Source organism: Canis aureus, chromosome 2 (genome assembly GCF_053574225.1).
Source record: "Canis aureus isolate CA01 chromosome 2, VMU_Caureus_v.1.0, whole genome shotgun sequence".
Lineage (NCBI taxonomy): Eukaryota > Metazoa > Chordata > Mammalia > Carnivora > Canidae > Canis > Canis aureus.
The window spans coordinates 88089944-88110049 of NC_135612.1; the positions used below are offsets into that span (position 1 = coordinate 88089944).

The 20106-nt window shown below is 43.4% G+C and overlaps 1 protein-coding gene and 1 pseudogene across 2 annotated transcripts in view; one reads left to right on the forward strand and one right to left on the reverse strand.

Annotated features, from left to right (window-relative positions):
* The window catches only part of LOC144303166 (cytosolic beta-glucosidase), a 111466-nt gene that overhangs the window by 90898 nt on the left and 462 nt on the right, over window positions 1–20106 (reverse strand). The window lies entirely within an intron of this gene.
* LOC144291571 (tRNA-dihydrouridine(16/17) synthase [NAD(P)(+)]-like pseudogene) lies at window positions 3534–5297 on the forward strand (annotated as a pseudogene).

Below are 20106 nucleotides of genomic sequence, written 5' to 3' on the forward strand. Positions count from 1 at the left end.
ATACCAACAAATATTTATGGGTCACACAATGCTACAGATACTGAGGCATGACTCTGGGTTTAAATCCTGGTTCCCATTTCCCAGACAAGTGAGAAGGGCTAGGGGTGAGCAGACTTGGAGAGGCTAAGCTGAAGAGTGGTGGGTCGTGTCCAGATATTAGTACCCTAAACATTCCTGAGCCCACCAACTAATAGGGTCAGAATTTCTGACAACTTGCCTCGGCAGGAATTTGGGTTGTGTGTTTCTTTTTTAGATTAAAAGATTTTTTTTTTAGAGTTTAAAATTAATTTCTATAATTAAAAAAAAAATTCAGAACTCCCACACACTAATTCACTCTGGATAGCTTTACTTCTTAGAGTCTGTGTCCTCATCTGTAAAGAGGGGATAATTATATGGGAAGTCTGTAAAATGTCTGGCATGGTGGTAAATAGTGGTTGTTTAAAAAGGCAGCTATTGGGGCACCTGGGGGGCTCAGTTGGTTAAGCATCCAACTCTTGGTTTCCACTCAGGTCATGATCTCAGGGTCATGAGATCAAGCCCCAAACCCACACATCATCCCCCTCCCTGTCTGACTCTTCACTCAGCATGGAGCCTGCTTGGGATTCTCTCCCTCTGCTCCTCCGCACATCCTCCCCCCACCCCACACACACACACCCGTCACCTTTTGCACACACTCTCTCTCTCTTTAAAATAATAAATAAAATATTTTAAAAGGCAGCTATTATTGTGATTTTTATTATTCCTATTGTTCCTGTGATACCAAGCTTTTTTTACATGTGGTTTTCATGGTTTCAAACATCTCATTAGACTTGCTAAGGTATATTTAGACCCATGCAATATACCCAAATACATCTGATGACAGGATATGTCATAAAGCAGCTCTGCTACAGTTTTTCTCTTTTAGACAGATGCTCTTCAGGACCAATGTATCACAGAAATTAAAAGCCCAACTGGAGGTATTACTGAGTCATAGTCCATTGCCTGAGGAGAGCAGAGTCATCCATCCCCTCCCAGACAGGGCTACACTTGGTATCGCCGGGTCTCACGCAATCTGTATGGGATCTAGGTTTTGTTATACACTTGAAATGGTTAATTGGAAGAGGAAGGGCATCTGAAATGTCACAGCAAGCTCCTCCTGGCCCACTGTCACGTTTCATGAATCTTCGTGCTGAACCCATCCAGATTAAGCAGTGACCCGCTCCAAACACAATGCTTCTGTGCTGCTTCTCTCTTATCACCTATTTATATCCCAATACATCTGCATCGTGTGGCTTGGTAAGATCCATTAAGTCCTTGGGCTGTGGCTACTGTTTTTATTATGATTTTTTTGAGGCTCAGATTTCTCACATAAAGTGGAAGAAAACTACTATACGGACCGTGAGTAAAACACTCTTTAAAAGAAAAGGGGAACAAAGAAGTATGTATAAGATGCGCAATTTCCGTCTGAGAATTCTCAGAGCGACCCTGTGGGTGAGAGACAATCATTTCTTGTAGGTTTTAGGTAAAGATATAATTTACCTTTATTTGCAGGTACAAAACTCTAAGAAAACATGACTTGCCAGCGATGCCTCTGGCTTTAAAAATATTCATGAGATCAACATAGTTACCTGGAGGCAGACACTTCCTTTCAATGTCATAGGTCAGGCACATTGGCTAACACCCCAGATAATATTGATGTACCTTCAAAATGTAGAATAATGTTTATTCCATTTATTTATTCATTCATATATAGAGCACCCACCCTGAAGTATCTGGGACACTGAACAAGGTTTACATAAATCTGACTGTTTTTTCCTCTGGGCCATTTGGCTCAGTCTGGTAGACCATAAATATTCAATAATACTTTACAATGACAAAGCATCTTTTATGCAAACATCTCTAAGCACATTATTCACCAATATTACAATCTCCTTTTTAACCTACTGGTAAAGTCACAGAAACTAATTGACTTTCTTCAAGGTCCCACCACAAATTGTTTATTTTGTAGATTAGAGTCCAGGTGTCCTGATCCTAGCTATAACTAAAGGGAGAGGGGGGAAAAAATTAAAAAAGAAAAAATAAACACATTTTTTAGGTGCGTAAGCTGATGACCTACACTAAATATTTCTAAATTGAATCTATTAGGCAAAACGTCCTCCTTAAAGATGTTAAATGTTGTGATGCATCCCATTGAATTTTATAACTTTTGTTCTAATTTGCCCAAGGCCAGTTCCCATTTTCAGAGCCCCTAGAATGACCTATTTTAATTGAATCCTGTTACGAACACTTAAAAACTCTCAGTCTTTAATCAAATCAGGTCTCTAAATAGAAACTGAAGTTGGAGCTCCACAGCAGAACTTTTCACGGCAAGGCCCCAGACAAAATACCGCAGCAGCGAAGGGAAGAGGCCGGGAGCCACCGGGAGGCTGGGGCAGGTCTCTAACCCGCTCGGTTACCCAAGCTCTGAAGTCCTTATTTCACACCTTCTTGAGTTAGAAGCAGGCAGGCGTGTCACCTGCCACTGGTGAACCGCGGGGTGGAGGCACCTGCCTGCATCCCCCGCACGGAGCCCCCGGGGCGCGCGCTGGTCCGGGAGGAGCGACCCGGGCGCAGGTGCTCCGGCTGGTTTGGGGACCATCTCCGGGGGACCTCGGGGTCCCTGACCTGCCCGACTCCCAGGTGCACCCTCGGGATGGAGGGCGGGGCGGGTGCAGGTGCTACGGCGGCTTCGGGGACTATCCTGGAGGACCTCGGGGTCCCTGACGTGCCGACCCCCAGGTGCGCCCTTAGGGTGGGGGAGACTCGGGCGCAGGTGCTCCGGCCGCTTCGGGGACTATCCTGGGGACCTCAGGATCCCTGACCTGCTGACCCCCAGGTGCATCCTCGGGGGTCGGGGGCAGGCAGGGCGCAGGTGCTCCGGCCGCTTTGGGGACTATCCCACTATCCCGGGGACCTCAGGGTAGGTGCCCGACCCCCAGGTGCGCCCTCGGTGGGGGAGCGGGAGCAGGTGCTCCGGCGGCTTCAGGGACTATCCCGGGGGACCTCAGGGTCTACGTGCCCGACCCCCAGGTGCTCCCTCGGGGAGGGGTGGGGGCGGCGCTGTGCTCCGGGTGATCGCCGAGCTCGGTGCACGGGCTGCGCCCCCCCAAGCCCGGTAGCCCCTGGGGCCGGGATGCCCCTCCGGGGTTCCGCTGGGGCAGGTCCGCCAGGGGCTCCGTGTGCAGGCGATGCCCAAGCTGCAGGGCTTCGGGTTCTGGAGCCGCACCTTGGGGTGGCGGCGGGGGTGCTCGCCACGGGGTGCAGCCCATGGGGTGTTCCCCCCCCCCCCCGAGCTGGCGCGGAGGCTGCAGGGGCCCAGCTCTGCTCCACCGCCTGCTGCAAGCCCAGGGCTTCGTCCGCGATGCCCACCGTGCGGGGGGAACCTCAAGGGGAGGGGTCAGGACTGCGGTGACGCCCGCGACCCCAGGGCGGGCTGCCCCGGATGACGGGCGGCCCCGGTCAGTAGGGTGCCTTCCTGCGGGGGCGGGGGCACCTGCTGCGGAGGACGGAGGACGATGCTGCGGGCCGTCTGGGTCATTCCAGAGTCTGGCCAGACCGTGCAGCACGCCCGGACGCCGGGGGCTGGCTGCCCGCTGACGGTGCGCGGGTGCACCAAGCTGCAGAGGGGCCCTTCCCCGGCTCGGCATCCCGGGAGCACGTCAGGTGCCGTGTTTGGAACATCCCGCGTCGGTACAGGTCAGGATGGCCGAGGGCAACCTGCACAGCCTCACCCTGTCTGAGGGCCGCAGCCCTGCCCCGGGAGCTGGCCAAGGAGCGCCTGGCCGTGCGGGGCAGCACCCTGCCCCTTGTCCCATGTCCAGGCCCACCTCTTCCAGCTGCAGGTGAATTAGCAGCTTCCAGAATTGCCGCCAGAGTGAAGCCCCTGGAGGATATTGTGGCCACGAACCAGGAGCTAGAGCTGCGGTGTCAGGAGGACATATCCAAGCAGAAGGAGGGAGAGAAGCCAGGGCCCAGGGGAGGGAGCAAGGAGAAGGGGGGGCGGGTGCCTGCAGCAAGCCGGCCCTGGAGGAGGAGGGTGACACAGACGTTCTAGCCAAGAAAAAGCAGCAGCAGCAGCTGAGGCACTCCCACAAGATCCCTGGCTGAAGCCCAAATGCACAAAGTGTGATCAGTGTGGAAACCGAAAGAGTGACACATGTGTGTCCAACCCAAGTCGGGGCCGCTGCGAGAAGCGAGCTTTCAGAGATGCTGCAAACTGCCCAGGTCACGGATTGCTTTTTAAAACCAAATTGGAGCTGCCTCTGGCCTGAAAGGGGGCCCAGTCCCAGATGCAGAGCCTCAGCCTGCAAGATCTGGGGAGCCGGGGCAGCTTTCCCGAGGTCATGGCCAATGCTCTGACCTGAAGGGCAGCTGGAGCCCCACACCCCACCCAACTAGGCCTCACGACTGCTGCTGAGACCTCGACACATCCCACTTAAAGAAAGGCCTTTACTCAGGGATCCTCCTGCTACTCAACATAGAAGGATGGGCTGGTCTTCCCCTCGCCTCCACTGGGAGCTCAGAAATGCTGCACCAGGGAGCAGGCTCCCAGGCTGGACCTGCCCCCTCCTTGCAATATGTGTGTTCAGAAGTGAGCAATAAATGCTTTCAAAGATGAAAAAAATACCAGAAAAAAAAAAAAGATTTTTTAAATGACTCACAACTACGACGGTCATTGCCAACACATTTGCAAACCCCCAACCTCGGGGAGCATAGATGACTGCAGGGCCCCAGCTCTGAGCCCTGAAATCCACCACAGGTGCTGGAGTACACGCTGCGGCCACACTTCCCCGACTGACCCCAGGCAATGCTGAATGTGGTGACCCTACTGTGACAAGTCTGTACCTGGAAGACGTGGGACTTCCCAACAGTCAACTTTTGACTTCCCTGAAGACTTGGCTGAGCTTTCCCTTGAGCTGACCTGCAGTCTAAATGCTTCACTCAAGCTTCCTTCTTCCTTCCCTCTCTCCTTCACTCATCAGACCTGCATCCCAGCCTCTCTTGCTCTCACTTGTTTCTGTCATGAAGAATAAACTTCTTGCGCACTCAACGCCATCCTGGCTACTGCTTCCTGGACGACCCAGTCTAACATGCCATCTGATGGCCATGATGGTGGTGTCAGTGATGATGGTGGTGTTGATGGTAGTTGACATAATGATAAGGATTAACATCTTTTGCATTCTTTTAAAAATGCCAGGCCTTTGAGGGGTCTGGGTAGCTCAGTCGGTTAAGTACTATACTCTTGGTTTCAGATCAGATCATGATCTCAGGGTTGTGAAATCAAGCCTCCATCAGACTCTACACTCAACCCAGAGTCTGCTTGGGTTTCTCTCTCCCTCACGCTCTGCCCCTTTCCCCTCAAAAATAAATAAATCTTGAAAAAAAAAAGCCAGACCATGTGCTAAGGAGTGGCCTAAATTATTTCATGCACTATTCCCAATAACCTCCAAAAGATAGATATTACCCACTTAAGGGAAGTAAATCTTTAAAAAAAAAAAAGATTTTATATATTTATTCATGAGAGACACACAGAGAGAGGCAGAGACACGGGCAGAGGGAGAAGCAGGCTCCATGCAGGGAGCCCGATGTGGGACTCAATCCCAGGACCCCAGGATCACGACCTGATGCTCAACCACTGAGCCACCCAGGCGCCCCAAGGGAAGTGACTCTTAAAGAGGTTCAATAGCAAAAACAAGCCCACATTGCTTGTGAAAGTCAAATATGAACGGGTACTCTTCCTCAGCCAGTAAAGTGAAGAGGTATTGGTGCCAGTAACAACTATATCATGCTACTTCTATATATTAATATTTTAGTATAATTTTTAGTATAACCTTCCAGCCCTTTTTCTAGATAAGTATTACAATTAAACTCAAAATAATAATGTATTAAGTTAAGCCGTTTTTGGTAAGAAATTGAATTTTTATTTAAACTTTTTGATTACTTTAGCATTTGCATGGTTACCTATTTTACTTTGGTTGTGTAGACCTGACTAAATCACTCAAACACTGTTAGTTAACTTATAAATATTTTTCATATTTGTAGCACATATATGAAGAACCACTACATCAACCCTGGGGAGTTGGGGGAGTTTTTCCAAGCCCTTAAAACAAGCAAAGGTCAAGCAAATGACTCTAAGCCAAATAACTTAAACAATTGGGACCATTAAAACATCCAAAATAACAATACCCAGTCTCCAATTTTAGAATTTATTGACACTATTAAATAGACCATTTAATAACAAACTAATGGGCTTTTTTCTAAATGAAACAATTGGTACAAAAAATGTACTTCAAAAGATTTATACCTCATAAGCTTCTTTTTAAGAAAGAACACCACTTGGAACTCGTAGCAGCTTGCTAATTCAAGAACGGAACTTTCTGATGGCACAAACGCCTTTTAGAATAATTTGAGGTTTCTTTGACTCATAAACTAATTGACTTTCCTCAAGGTCCCCCAGGAATCCCTGGGTCAGTCTTCAGTCTCGGCAGATTTCTGCTGATGTCTCAAAACAATTCCCTTGAGTACAGAGTTTTCTGGACCTTTCATGTTAAAGACTGTGGCAGCTACGTTTCCACAGTATGTCAACTGTCAGTGTAAAGGGGTATCCCACTGGTGAACGCCCCAAAATAGCCTTCTGAAAGAAATATGCCTTCTAGTAAGGAGAGCATGTTTGCCTTGCAAATACACCCTCAAGACAAGTTACCAAGACATTGCCCCCCCAAATAAGCTGCCTCTCCCAAAGTCCCTTCTGCATGGAAAGGAAAGCTACTGTTGTCCTTCACTCTGACTCTTCAGCTTGTCCCCTCGTTAAATTTCCACTTCTATGGAATTGGAATAGGGTCTGAGCAATAATGATGATGTCACATACATAACAATTGCCTCAATTTTCTAGAAGTTGGAAAGACTCACTTTCTTTCTCCAGCCCAGCACAAACTTTAAGCTCTGACTTTTAAATGGGCAAGAAACTAAACCCCTAAATGTTTTCTGAGCCTCCAAAAAATCTACTACCTCTGCAACTCCTTCCCTGAATATCACAAGGCAGAATGTCAACCCCCTGCCTGGACACCCATATCGTCTGCACCACTCATTTTGGCCATGAATCCCACATTGTCTTTTGCTGCCCTGTTTCTCATGGACCTTATCCCATCATGCTTGCCCTCTGTCACTAATGAGTTGTGCAACATTGATCATATCAAGCCATCTCTCTATAAGATGTTTGAAAAACATCTTCTCTTCTATAAGATGTTTGAAAAACCATGTTCCCCAGCATGGAATCCAGAGTTGCTACTTGGGGAAGGAGCACTAAAGAAAGAAATGCTGGATGGACAGGCAAAGTCTGCCGACCTTTCCTTCAACCAGAGACGCTCCATCGGTATCTCTCTTGTCAGAATTCTGAGTTAGATTTTCCTAGTTCTGCTGCTTTAAAAAAAATTATATTTTGAAACCATTGGATTAGAAGGTTTCTAGAATTCTCTCTAGTCAGTGTGACGTCCTGAAAGGATGTCAGTTTCATGTGGCGGTCCCTCTGAGTCTCCTGAGTTCTTCCACAGTGCTCAGTCTAGACTTTGCAACCCCTTGTTCCTCTTTTCACCTCCCTCTATGACCTTATTTCAAGCACTCTCACCCATCGTGACTTCAACTATCGACTAGATGCTGGTAACTACCAGCGAATCTAACCTGAAAAGGAGATAGGAATTTCCAGTCACCCATTTAAATACCCTAAGGAGGGCAGGGGGCACCTGGGTGGCTCAGTCAGTTAAGCGTCTGCCTAGGGCTCAGGGTCTTGGGTTTGAGTCCTGAGTTGGGCTCCTTGCTTAGCAGGGAATCTGCTTCTCCCTCTCCCTCTGCCTCCCTTCCCCAGCTTGTGCACTCTCTCTCTCTCTCTCATTCTCTCCCCGTCAAATAAATAAGTAAATAACCTAGGGGAATCTCAAGCCCACGTTGAACCTATCCCACTTTTACCACCACCAACTCCAAATCTGCTCTTTCTCCAGTGTACTGTGTTCCTATTCATAGTGCCATCAGCCAGCTGGTCACTTAAACTATAATGACAAGGGTCACCTTAGTCATCCTTCTATTTCCCTCCTTCCCTGCATTATATTCATGAACACATCCTTTCAATTCTCCCTCAGTGATGTCTCTTTATGCTTTCTCCTGCATTGACCCCTCCACCCGAATGTAGGCCTTCATCATCACCTGCCTCATCTCCCGTAAGAGCCTAAAAACTGCTCCCTAGCTCCCATGTCTCCTTCCCTCCCCCCCAGTTCATCCTCCACACTGCAGTCAAAACCCCTTCTAACATACAAACCTAATCACATTATTCCTACTGCTTAAGAATATTTTATGGCTACCAAGAACCTATTGCATATGATCCTAACACCAACTCCTTAGCCTGGTACCTTATATATATCATGACATGGACCTGCCCTACCTTTCTAACTTCAGGTCCTGCCATTCACCCTATCATCAGAAAACAGACTGTGGCAGGCTTCCTCAAAGCATGAGCCATCATAGAAAACGCTTATTAAAAAAAAAAAGTAACTTCCTGGGCCTTATCTATAAATAGTGGTATTATATAGCCTCACGTGAAGCCCCCAAATCTACATTTTAACAAGAATGCTAGGTGATTCTAATAGATTTAAAATATGAGAATCCTAAACCATTTACCTACTTTACTAGGTGTGACTATACTGTTCCACAAAAACTACATAAATATTCATACTTCCGAGCCTTGGCTCAAAATGTTTCCCCTGCTGATACGCCCTTCCTAGTGTCTATCCCTGAAAACAAAACAAAGCAAAGCAAAATGAAACAAATTTCTCATTAAAACTTAGATACCCATCAAGTCCATCCCATTTTATTTTTGTGTCCCCACCCTTCCCACCAATGTTCCACTAGCATCTTGTTTGATCTACTATTAGGTTGTCACATGATGTCACAGTTCTGCATATGCTTCTCTCTCTCACTAGAATGTTGGATTTGAATGATCATTTTATTTGCTTTTTACATTTCCAGGCTCCAATGCCACAGTGAATAAATGTCTAACTGGGATGGACTACATAGCAGCAATTCAAATAAATATTCATTAAATTTAATTTAATTATTAACTCATGTGAAGGAGCCAGGTCTTCCAGCACATCATGGAAACAGATCTTTTCTGACTCTTCTGGCACAATTTCTCTCCAAAGACATTATCCAAAATCAAGCCAACTTCATCACAGTTTTAGTATGGCTGCACCTTGTCTTTATTTGAGTCGCAGGGAGTGTACTGGGGTGACCCTGGCAAATGTTTGGCCTCAGCTGTACAATATCTCTACTGAGAAGCCCTTGGTTCTCCCTTCAGCAAATCAATCGAACAATGAGAATTTATTGTGTACCAACATTTGCCAAGTTCTCAGCATTGCGAGGAACCAAAGGATACATTAGATTCTCCATCACCCCCATTTCCGTATCTTGTTCTTCACGCAAAGTAGGCAATGGCCAAAGCCCCTTGTCATGTTTCACTGTGTGAAAGAGCCTTAGTATCCCATACTCTGTTACAGAGTGGTTGATGTGCATCTCTAACCTGTGCCTGCAATCTAGACCTGAATAATAATTTCTAGGACATATGAAGTAATGGATCATCAAGAGAAAATGTTGCTCTTTCAAAGATCCCCAAGTATGCATCTGTATGATAGACTACAATGACTCCAAAGGAAGATTATTGTCTTTAGAGTAAATAATGCACTTTTCCCCCCAAGTCTCAAAGCCTGTATTTAAATGATTATTCATGGGTGTTGCGGGAGACTTTAAACCTTAGCTTGGCAATTCCCAACATAAGAATGGGTAATGTTTCAAAAACCTTGTTTATGAGTCACTTGCCCAGAAACTCACCATTGCCTCTTATATTACATTCCAAATTCCCAAGCAACCCCCAAAATCTATTTATCTCATTACACACCTGAAGGGTATTCAGTGACACCTACCCCTATTTACAGCATTGTTCCTTGGAGAAAATGTCCTCTAAATTCCCAGTCAAGTGACACGTAAATACCTTTCTCTCTGCATTCAGAGGCACATGGGAAAAGATGAAAATGAGAAGTGAATGAGCACAGACATTCAGACAGGGATCAGAACCCTGTTAATCTTATACATACATCCAAAAAATGCCCTTCTCTACATGATTATTGCTCATTAGGGGCAAAGAATTATAGCCTCCACTATCAAGAGAGAGATTTTCAATATTTGAAGTGACTACCACCCTCTACTTGCTACCTAGTTGAAACATAAACACAGTTATAAGAAGATTTGACATTGACTCTGAAACTGTCCAACCTCTTGTCTATATTTTCAATTTTCCTCTAGCTCCATTAAGTGCCTATTATAATTAGTATACATTTTAAATAGGTTTTATATGGGTACATCACAGAAAATATTTTTCCTATTTTGAATCAATGTAAAAGTAAATAAATTTACAGTTTCAAAATATAAAATAGGCCCTTTTAGGTTAAGAAAGAAAAAAAAAAGAAAAGAAAACCTAGCTTGTTTTTTTTTTTTCTATTATTAAAATGTAAAGGATTTTTAAAATCTCATTTATTTTGTCAATTGGTTCTGCTTAACATTCTTCAGCCCAGTCCACTCTCAATTATCCATGCTAAGGAAGGGGGATCAGTGGCCTGGATAATCTAAAACAGCAGACAATTTTAAAAGCCCTTGTATTTGGCCCGGGCATACTTTACAATCAAACTCTGATTATCCACACTAATGAAAGGAAGAACAGGCACCTTGAGAAAGATCCAAAGCCAATATAGATGTGCTCAGCTGGTTTAGGGCACTTCAAGGCAGAGGCCCAGGTAGCAGAACAGAAGGAAAACAATAGGGCCCCAGCTACTACCAATGTTGACTACCTATGCCATCCAAAACACCAACACACAGCTACAGTATCCCTATCAACACCTCTCAGGATTGTAGTCATCTTTAGAAGCATGGAGTTATGCCCAAATGCCTCCCAGGTACAAAGGCAGGTTGTTTCAAACAGTTACTATAAGAATCGATTTTTCACGTACACTAAAAACCTCTTTTAGGTGTTCCCTTTGCCTCACTTCACTCCCCCGCCTCTACTCCTCTACCAAGTTCGTGGTAACATACTCGGAAGAGGGGTATAAAGGATGAAGATGAACAAAGCAGTATGTTGGAGTAGCAAAAGCTCCAGCTTGGAAGTTGGGAGGCCTGGATCTTTGTCCCCTGTTGGCCTCTGCTCATGCCAGCAGTTAGGTGTGCACCCAAGCAGAGGGAACAGTGTGTGCAGCAGGACATGAAGGTCATGGCACATTTAAAGAATGACATGTGCTTTATCTTGGTCAAAGAACAAGATACAAATGAAGAAGCAAGAGGTGAAGCTCGGGATGTAGTCAGAGGTGAAATTACAAAGAGCTTTTTCATGCCATGCCAAGAGTTCAGAAATTATTCTAGAGAAGGTAGGAAGACAATAAAAATGTTTCTAATCAATGTTAAAATTTACTGAACACAGTTTGCCCAGGACTGCTCTAAGCATTTGATGTTAATAAACACATTTAATGTTTGCAACAACTATTACTGTTGTTCCCATTTTACAAATGAGGAACCGAGATGGCAAAGCTCAGGGATCTCCCAAGATCATAGAACTGATAAGTGGTAGAGTCAGGATTCAAACCTGGCCTGTTTGATTTCAGAGTTCTTGCTATCTCTCAAGAAATGGAACGATGTGGTCAGAATTTTAACAGACCACACTATAAGCAACATCCTGGAGAGATTGGAGGAGTATAAAGGAGGGAAGAATATTTCAAGAAGACAAGAGCCAGTGAGTCTCAGAACTAAAGGAAAGATAGTAATGGAGAAAAAAGTGTAACCAAGGGGCTAAGAGGAGATATAAAAAAAATAATAATAATAATTGGTTAAATGAAAGAGAGAGGAAGAGGAAGAGTCTAGCATGAGTCCCAGAGTGCTGACTTGGGCACTGTGTGATGGCCTAATAATTTTTAAAGAACCACTTGACCTTGTGTACCAGTGAACTTACCTGGAAAGCAACCCTACCAGATGGGCAGGCCTAGGAAGGAAGAGCACAAGTAATGATTTTTATTTTCCAGTACAATGCTGGCACATACTCATCCAAAGAAACAAATGTCCCATCTTAACTGATGAATTTGGTGGTAACAAAACAAAACTCATGTACAAATATGTAGGCTAATATATAGAACCCATACTCCAAAAAAATGATTGAGGCACAGCAATTTTTTTCTTATTTTTCCAGGTTAAATATATTGACTCACATTTAGCTTTCCATGCAACATCCATGAGAAAGACAGATAAGAGAGAAAAAGCACAGGATTAAGATAGAAGATGCAGACATGTTATAGCTTACTAAGAGAGTTGTTAAGTGTCATAAAAAAGCCAAAACCATTTATAGAACATTCTTATTAAGGCGAAAAATATAAAAGGGTGTATGTGCACGAAAGTCTGTGGATATATGCAAAAGACTGGAAATGTATACTCAAAATTTGAAAATAGCTCTCTGAATGATTTTTTAAATTTCTTGCTTATTTATACATTTTAAGTGTTCTACAATTATCTGTATTACTTTCATAATACGATCAAATTTTTTTCTAAGCATATATGATAGGCATCTATATCCAGAATCCTGCTGATACAAAATAATACACAAGTAGGCAGACACTTATCCATAAATAATCCACACAGGCCAGTAGTGATGGTGGTGGGTAACTTTCAGCACTGTCCATGAAGCCAATGGAAATACTAGAAAATTTGGTACATGAAGAGTCTGTGTGTTGAGAATAAAGGGAGATAATAAATGATGAAAAGTGCAAATGGCTTAGAGCAGCTGACCTCAGAAACAGATACCTGGACATGGGGCACGTGTAGGTCATAGCATTCCTCGTCAACCACTTTTCTCACATTACTTGAATATTTCACTTTCTCCTGTTACATTGTCTAAAATTCCATCAATTCCATGTTATTTCATCTTCTATCTAAAAAGCACAAGACTAGACATTGGTTCAAAGGTTGGTTGTGTTAGTGATAATGAGGAAAATGATAATGGTAAGGAGAAGAAGAGGGAAATTCACTTGTTAACTTGGAACAATGCTTCATGGTTTATGAGGTGCTACTGTATATTAACTCATGTTAATAGATTTCAAGTTCAAGATGGGGGATGGGGTATACCTATTTAATTTCTATCCCTTACAACCCCATTGAAATGAGAGTAAATAAAAAGAAAATCCACAGCTGAACTGAAAACAAAAGAAAAAAAAAAAAAAACCTGTCCCAATAGAGTACCACATTTATTAAAGTATTTCCAGATAATAGAAAGAAAATAGAATTGTCTGAGAAACTAAAGCAAAGAATTACAAGACAAACTTAAAGTTTGATGACTGGTAAGGATTAAGAGGTCATCCTCTGGGGAATCTCTGGTTTAACCAATGCAGAGAGAAGACCAGGCCTCAGACAATTAATTAAAGTATTATCTGTCATACTGCTGGCTTCATTGGTTCCTTTCCCCCATAAACAGAACAGTTGGTACCCCCTTAGCCCATGTTGAAATCCTAAGAAATGTCTAATAAAAGTGAGAGATGTGGTAGGAAACCTCCTTATCAATGGTACTGAAATGGCCAAGAGAAGTTGAACAAACTCAACCTAATATGAACTTGAAGAGGAATAGGGACAGGAGACATAAAAATAACAAGAAACAATTAGAGAAAGACAAACACTAGATGATCTCACTTATGTGGAATCTTAAACAAACAAAACCCACAGGAAAGGAGTTTAGATTTGTGCCTATCAGAAGCAAAGGATGGGGCATTGGGGGTTGGAGGAAGGTGTTCAACAGGCACAAGCTACCAGGTATGAGATAATTAAGTACTGAGACACAGTGGATGACGTGACGACTATAGCTAACTCTGCTGTATGGTGCATTTGCAAGTTACTAGGAGAATAGATCCTAAAATTTCTCATCATAAGAAAAAGACCTTTTATTTTAGGGGAATGGTGGGTATCTATATGAGATAATGGGTGCTAACTGGCCTTATTGTAGTGATCCTTTCTCAGTATGTGTAAGTCAAATCATTACGCTGTACACCTTAAACTTATACTGTATGTCAATTAGATTTCAATAAAATTGAAAAATTAGACTTAATAAAAAACCAAACAAAAATATTCTTCCTTAAAATCCTTGAAATCTGGCAGCTCTTGAGCTCCAAATCTTGGCTCTTTCCCCTCAGATATAGTCTTTTATGAAAAGATTGCCAATAGGTCCCACTAACTTATATAGAACCCTGCTTCTTATAAAGGTGACCCTGTTTCAGTTAAATAGAACTCTTTAATTTTAAAAAACAACTTAACTCAGATACTGATATCGACATACTCTTTCATTCATAAATATGAACAGGCTCTCAAGGATCACCAGACTTTGGACAAAAACAAACAGCATGAAAGATAAGGTCCCAAATAAGCAAATAACCCCAATATCTCAAAATAATAAAGAAAGATAGAGAGAAAGAGAAAGAAAGAGAACTTAATTTTTTAAGCTAGCATTCTTAAAAAGATTTGAGGCATGATTACATCCAGAAAACAAAACACGGCTTCCTGAAAATGAAGCAATCAAAGAATAAATTTGAAAACCTAAAAATATGATTGCCACAATTAAATATTCAATATTGGAGTTGAAAAACAGAATGAATGAAGCTAAAGTCCAAATTAGTAATGTGGAAGAAAAAGTTGAGGCATCAACCAGATCCAAAGAAGCAAAACATATAAGAAAAATTTCTCCCGTATTCACCCAAAGAAATTCCAATAAAAAGAGATAAGCATTAGAAATTCTACAGGGGTGTGGTGCCTGAGTGGCTCAGTCAGTTAAGTGTCCAACTCTTGGTTTCAGCTCAGGTCATGATTTCATGATTTCAGCTCAGGTTTCAGCTTTGATTCAGCTCAGGTCGCGATCTCATGATTTCATGAGATAGAGCCCTCCATCAGGCTCAGTGCTCAGCAGGGAGTCTACTTAAAGAGCCTCTCCCTCTGCCCCTTTTCCTACTTGTGCATGCATGTGCACACTTGCTCACGTGCTCCCTCTCTCTCTCTCTCTCTCTCTTAAATAAATAAATAAATCTTAAGGAAGAAGAAGAAGGAGGAGGAGGAGGAGTTGGAGGAGGAGGAGGAGAAGGAGGAGAAATCTGAGTCTTAGGGAAGTTAACTGATTTAGTTCTCCAGTAGTCTGGAGTCGGATATATTCCAGATGTGTCCCACTCATAAGCCCAAGGCTAAATCCAATCAGTACATGTCAATGTGGTCCCAATGCTTGTTTGCAGCTGGCACCCACTCCGATTGGTTCCCATGGGTCCCAGCCTGGTCAATATCAGTTGTTTAGAGCTGAGATCCGCTCTTCATGGTCTTAATGGTCCCATACCAGTTGTTTATGGCTGACACTCTGTCTCACTAGTCAATGCAAGTGCCAGTCTAGCCTACATCCATTGTTTACTGTTGGTATCTGCTTGGGTAGTGAAAATGAGTTGATGAATATTTGAGTATCATTCCTGCCTAAGCCCATACTCTAAATGATGCCTATATAATTCCATGACAGAGTCAAAAAAGGGAGATGGATTAAATAGGTGTTGGGATTAAGGAGTGTACCTGCTGTGTGGATGGATTGAATCACTATCTTGTACACCTGAGACTACTATTGCCTTGTATGTTAGCTAACTGAAATTTAAATAAAAACTTAAAGGGGGCAATCACTGAGATTTTTCTGGACCACAAATTTGAACCTGGGGGAAAGAAATAAAGGTGTTTTTTGTCATATCAACCTTTAAGCTACAAAAATTCCATGGATACATGCTTCCTTCTCTTCTTCCTTTCTCCTTGCACACCACAAAATGAACAATGATTGATGCTTTAGTCTATTTTCCTCTTCTTCTTCCCCAGGTGGTCCAGACTATGAGTAGATCTATCTGCTGAGTCCTGTTCAAGAAGACTTCCATAGGTAGTCATCCCAAAATGGAATGTTGAATCTAAGGGATTTAGCAGAAAACAGGAACCAAGATACACAGGCCAAGTTGCTGGAATGGAGAACACAAACAGGAAGTGACCTAAAGAAATATATGGCCTGTGCTGACATCTAAAGCAGGCAGATGAAATGTGCCTCCAGCTCAGGTTTGTGTAGATTATGAGTTTTTAAAAGGGACTAGAGAAGAAATAATCTGACTAGAAATCACCACGAATGGGATCTAAAACCAACTAATCTGCAGCCTTGTTTACTGTCCGACTTTTTAAATGCAAAAATAACTCCAAGTTCCTTAACTATAGGATTCCATCTTTGGCATACAGAGGCAAACAGAAGGCCAGAGTTGGAGCCCAGCCTCAATTTCTGCCAACACAAAGCCAAAGTCAAAATCCAAACATTAAAAAAAAAAAAATCCAAACATTATATTGGTATCTAGTGTGGCATCAAAGTTTGATAATGGCACTCATAAAACTGAGGTCTTTGCCTCCCTAAGAACCACAAACTCAGATCCCACCAGGAAGTGTTAATGGAGTAGTTTAGACTTTTCTTAGGATTTGTGGGATTTTACAGAGCATGTTCACCCCTTAAGAGCCTTCCCTGAAATCACTGGGAGTTATAAGCTCATAAGAGCTGTAGAATTGGGTCCTAAATGTCATTTTCATAGCTCCTCCGTGGCCTACCGAGGAAGTAAACAAAATGCTACTGAGCTACCTGCTGTTTCGGTTTCACATCCCCTCCAGCCAAAAACAGAGGCAAACGTGGCTTCACAAAGGGTTAAAACTCGTGAGAACCGCATTTGTCATTTAAAATATTGTGTAAGGGATCCCTGGGTGGCGCAGCGGTTTAGCGCCTGCCTTTGGCCCAGGGCACGATCCTGGAGAGCCGGGATCGAATCCCACGTCGGGCTCCCGGTGCATGGAGCCTGCTTCTCCCTCTGCCTGTGTCTCTGCCTCTCTGTCTCTCTCTGTGTGACTATCATAAATAAATAAATAAAAATTTAAAAAAAAAAAAAAAAAAATAAAATAAAATAAAATAAAATATTGTGTAAGACTCACCTCTGTAAGACGATGGTTATCTACATTTTTTCCCCTGCCTCTTCATCTAACAAATACATTTTACAGGTTTTACAACGTTCTTTACAACTCACCTAAAACACATAATTTTCCTCCTGCTTATATCACTTGTTTATTATTTATTTATTAGATTTATACTGTGCTTTCCTCCAAAAGGCTCAAAGCACCGCACAGCCAACTCTTACATAATAAGCATTTCATTAAACTCTTCTTAAAAACCATGAACAGGGAAGTAGCCAGAATGGAAGTAGAAGGGATATGAACCAGGACAGGAAAAAGGAAGAACCATGGGTCTGGTGAAATATGCAACCAAGCAATCAATATATTAGGAGGCCCAATGATCATAAAAATCCTGTCCTGCCCCTTTCCGTCAGCCCTTGCCATCATTCACCTGCAGGGAACTGACAGTGCCTTCTACTCCAAGTCACAGAGCCAAAATATCTCCATTTCTGTGTAGGAGTAAAGCTTGGGTATGCAGGGCAGTGGGGAGGTGGAGATTTTGCTAGTTATCTGTCAAGGCTCTCTAGAGGATACATGAAAACAAAGAAACCTACACAGACAACTGTGTTTTGGAAACCAGTGGAAAGATATACATGAAGATGCTTTATAATAAATCACCAAACTGTTAGATTTGGGTTTTGGGTTCATTTTTTTTTGGGGGGGGGGAGTGTGTTCGCAAATACAATCCATGTTCAGTCCTCAGTGCTGCTGAGTGTATGTGACTTCTGATGGTTCTGTAGACTTTCAGAGCCAGGGCAAACTAAAAGTTCAGAGATTCTCAAAATCAAAAAGTGACAGGATGACCTCAGCTTTTAAATCCCTGGCCACACTGATTTGACAAAGCCACTGACAGCCTGCGTATGTGATCTGCACAACAGTGGAGGGGTAGCTAAATGGTAACTCTCCCACCAGCTGCTGGTAGAACCAGTCCAGACGAGCAAAGAGGGAATATATTCGAACATGCAGAACAAAGAGGAGATGATCATTCCCACTATGTGGAGCAGACAATGTCACTCTCCCGTCAGCAACACAGTAGGAGAGACTATAGCCTGGATATATAGCCAGCCACACTAGTATTATTGTTGCTGTTACTGTGCCGAGCACTATGCTGCTCTGGTTACGCATACTAACCTCTGTAATCTCCAGAACAGACCTACAGAGTGGGCACCATCATTTTCCTGATTTTACAAATAATGAAACTGAGGCTTAAGCTATTTGTCCAAGGTCATTTAGTTAGTAAGTGCTTGACCTAGCATTCAAACCCAGCACAAAAGAATAGGTAAGAGCTCCTGGGTGGAGAACAGCGGACATAAAAAATTTCTGTGACTTGACAAAGAGAGGAGACATGTCAGATCAAGTCTCCTCACTTCCAAGCTGCTGAGAGAGAGTTAACAGCGCAAGAGCAGGTTAGAGGTCACAAATAAAAATCTTAAAATAAGGCTGCAGCAAGCCTGGTGCAGAAGAGCGTGAAACAATCTGATAGAACAAGTGTGGCCGGGCACCTGGGTGTCTCAGTGGTTGAGTGAGACAGACACTTTGGCTCAGGACATGGTCCCAGGGCCCTGCATCGGGCTCCCTGCATGGAGCCTGCTTCTCCTTCTGCCTGTGTCTCTGTGCCTCTCATGAATAAATAAATAAAATCGAAGAAGAAGAAGAAGAAGAAGAAGAAGAAGAAGAAGAAGAAGAAGAAGAAGAAGAAGAAGAAGAAGAAAAGGAGAAGAAGGGAAGGAGGAGGAGGAGGAGGAGGAGGAGGAGGAGGAAGGGCAACCCATGAAGAAAGGAGGTCAGATTGGACCAGTAAGGGTATCCCAGGGTGCTGAGTGAATGGGACTGGGAACTGGTACCTGAAACCCACAATATTGTCTTCTATAACTAATTGTAGATTTATGCCAAGTTAACAGCTGAATTCCATAGAGTCATCCTCAGAAATCCTTTTATGGCCCCCTCAGTACAAATGCCATGCATTGAGCACTTACTAAGCACCAAGCATTTGATACACATCATCTTATTTAAACCCCACAGCCACTATAATGTAGGTCCCATGATTATCCCCATCTTACAGATAAGAAAGCACAGAGAGGTTGAGTAGTTGAGTAACTTGCCCAAAGTCGCACCGAACTAGTAAAAAGTTGAGATGCGCACCAAGTCTAGGGAGTCAAGTGGCTTGTTCTGGCCCCAGGAACAATGAGAAAATAAACCTCTCACTATATGTGAGTTGCTACAGCAGCTCTAGGAAACTACTGCAAGAAACTCTCTTAGAAAAAAAAAAAAAAAAAAAAAAAAGAAACTCTCTTAGTTTTGTTTACAGCCAGGGCTTCCCACATTTATTTAACCAAATAAGGTTAATCAAAAATTTAACCAAATATTGTTCCCATTATAGGCATTAACAACCCTTAATTCATTAGGTGGGAAACATATATGTTTTGGGAAAGCCAAATTTTCCTATTTTACAGATGAAGAAGCTGAGACGTGGGGAGGATGATGGATTCTCACGCTCATGCTCACGTATAGTAGGATCGAGACCAAACCCAGACTTCTGACTCCAGGGCGCTCTCCGTCATCTTGCGGTTCTTCCCCGTACCTCTCAGCGGCCCAGGAGATAGGGTGGCACATGAGATGGGGCTCTGATTTGTGGCCACCAGAAATAGAACAGGACACCTCTCTCAGTGGATGAACATCCTCCAATCAAGTCTCTTGGATTCCTTGAAGAGATTTACCCAATATATTTCCATCCATTAGGGAAATTATATTTTTTTTGTTGGGGGAATTGAGGCAAATGTGTTCAAGAAACCAATGACAGGGATCCCTGGGTGGCGCAGCGGTTTGGCGCCTGCCTTTGGCCCAGGGTGCGATCCTGGAGACCCGGGATCGAATCCCACATCGGGCTCCCGGTGCATGGAGCCTGCTTCTCCCTCTGCCTGTGTCTCTGCCTCTCTCTCTCTCTCTGTGACTATCATAAATAAATAAAAATTAAAAAAAAAAAAAACC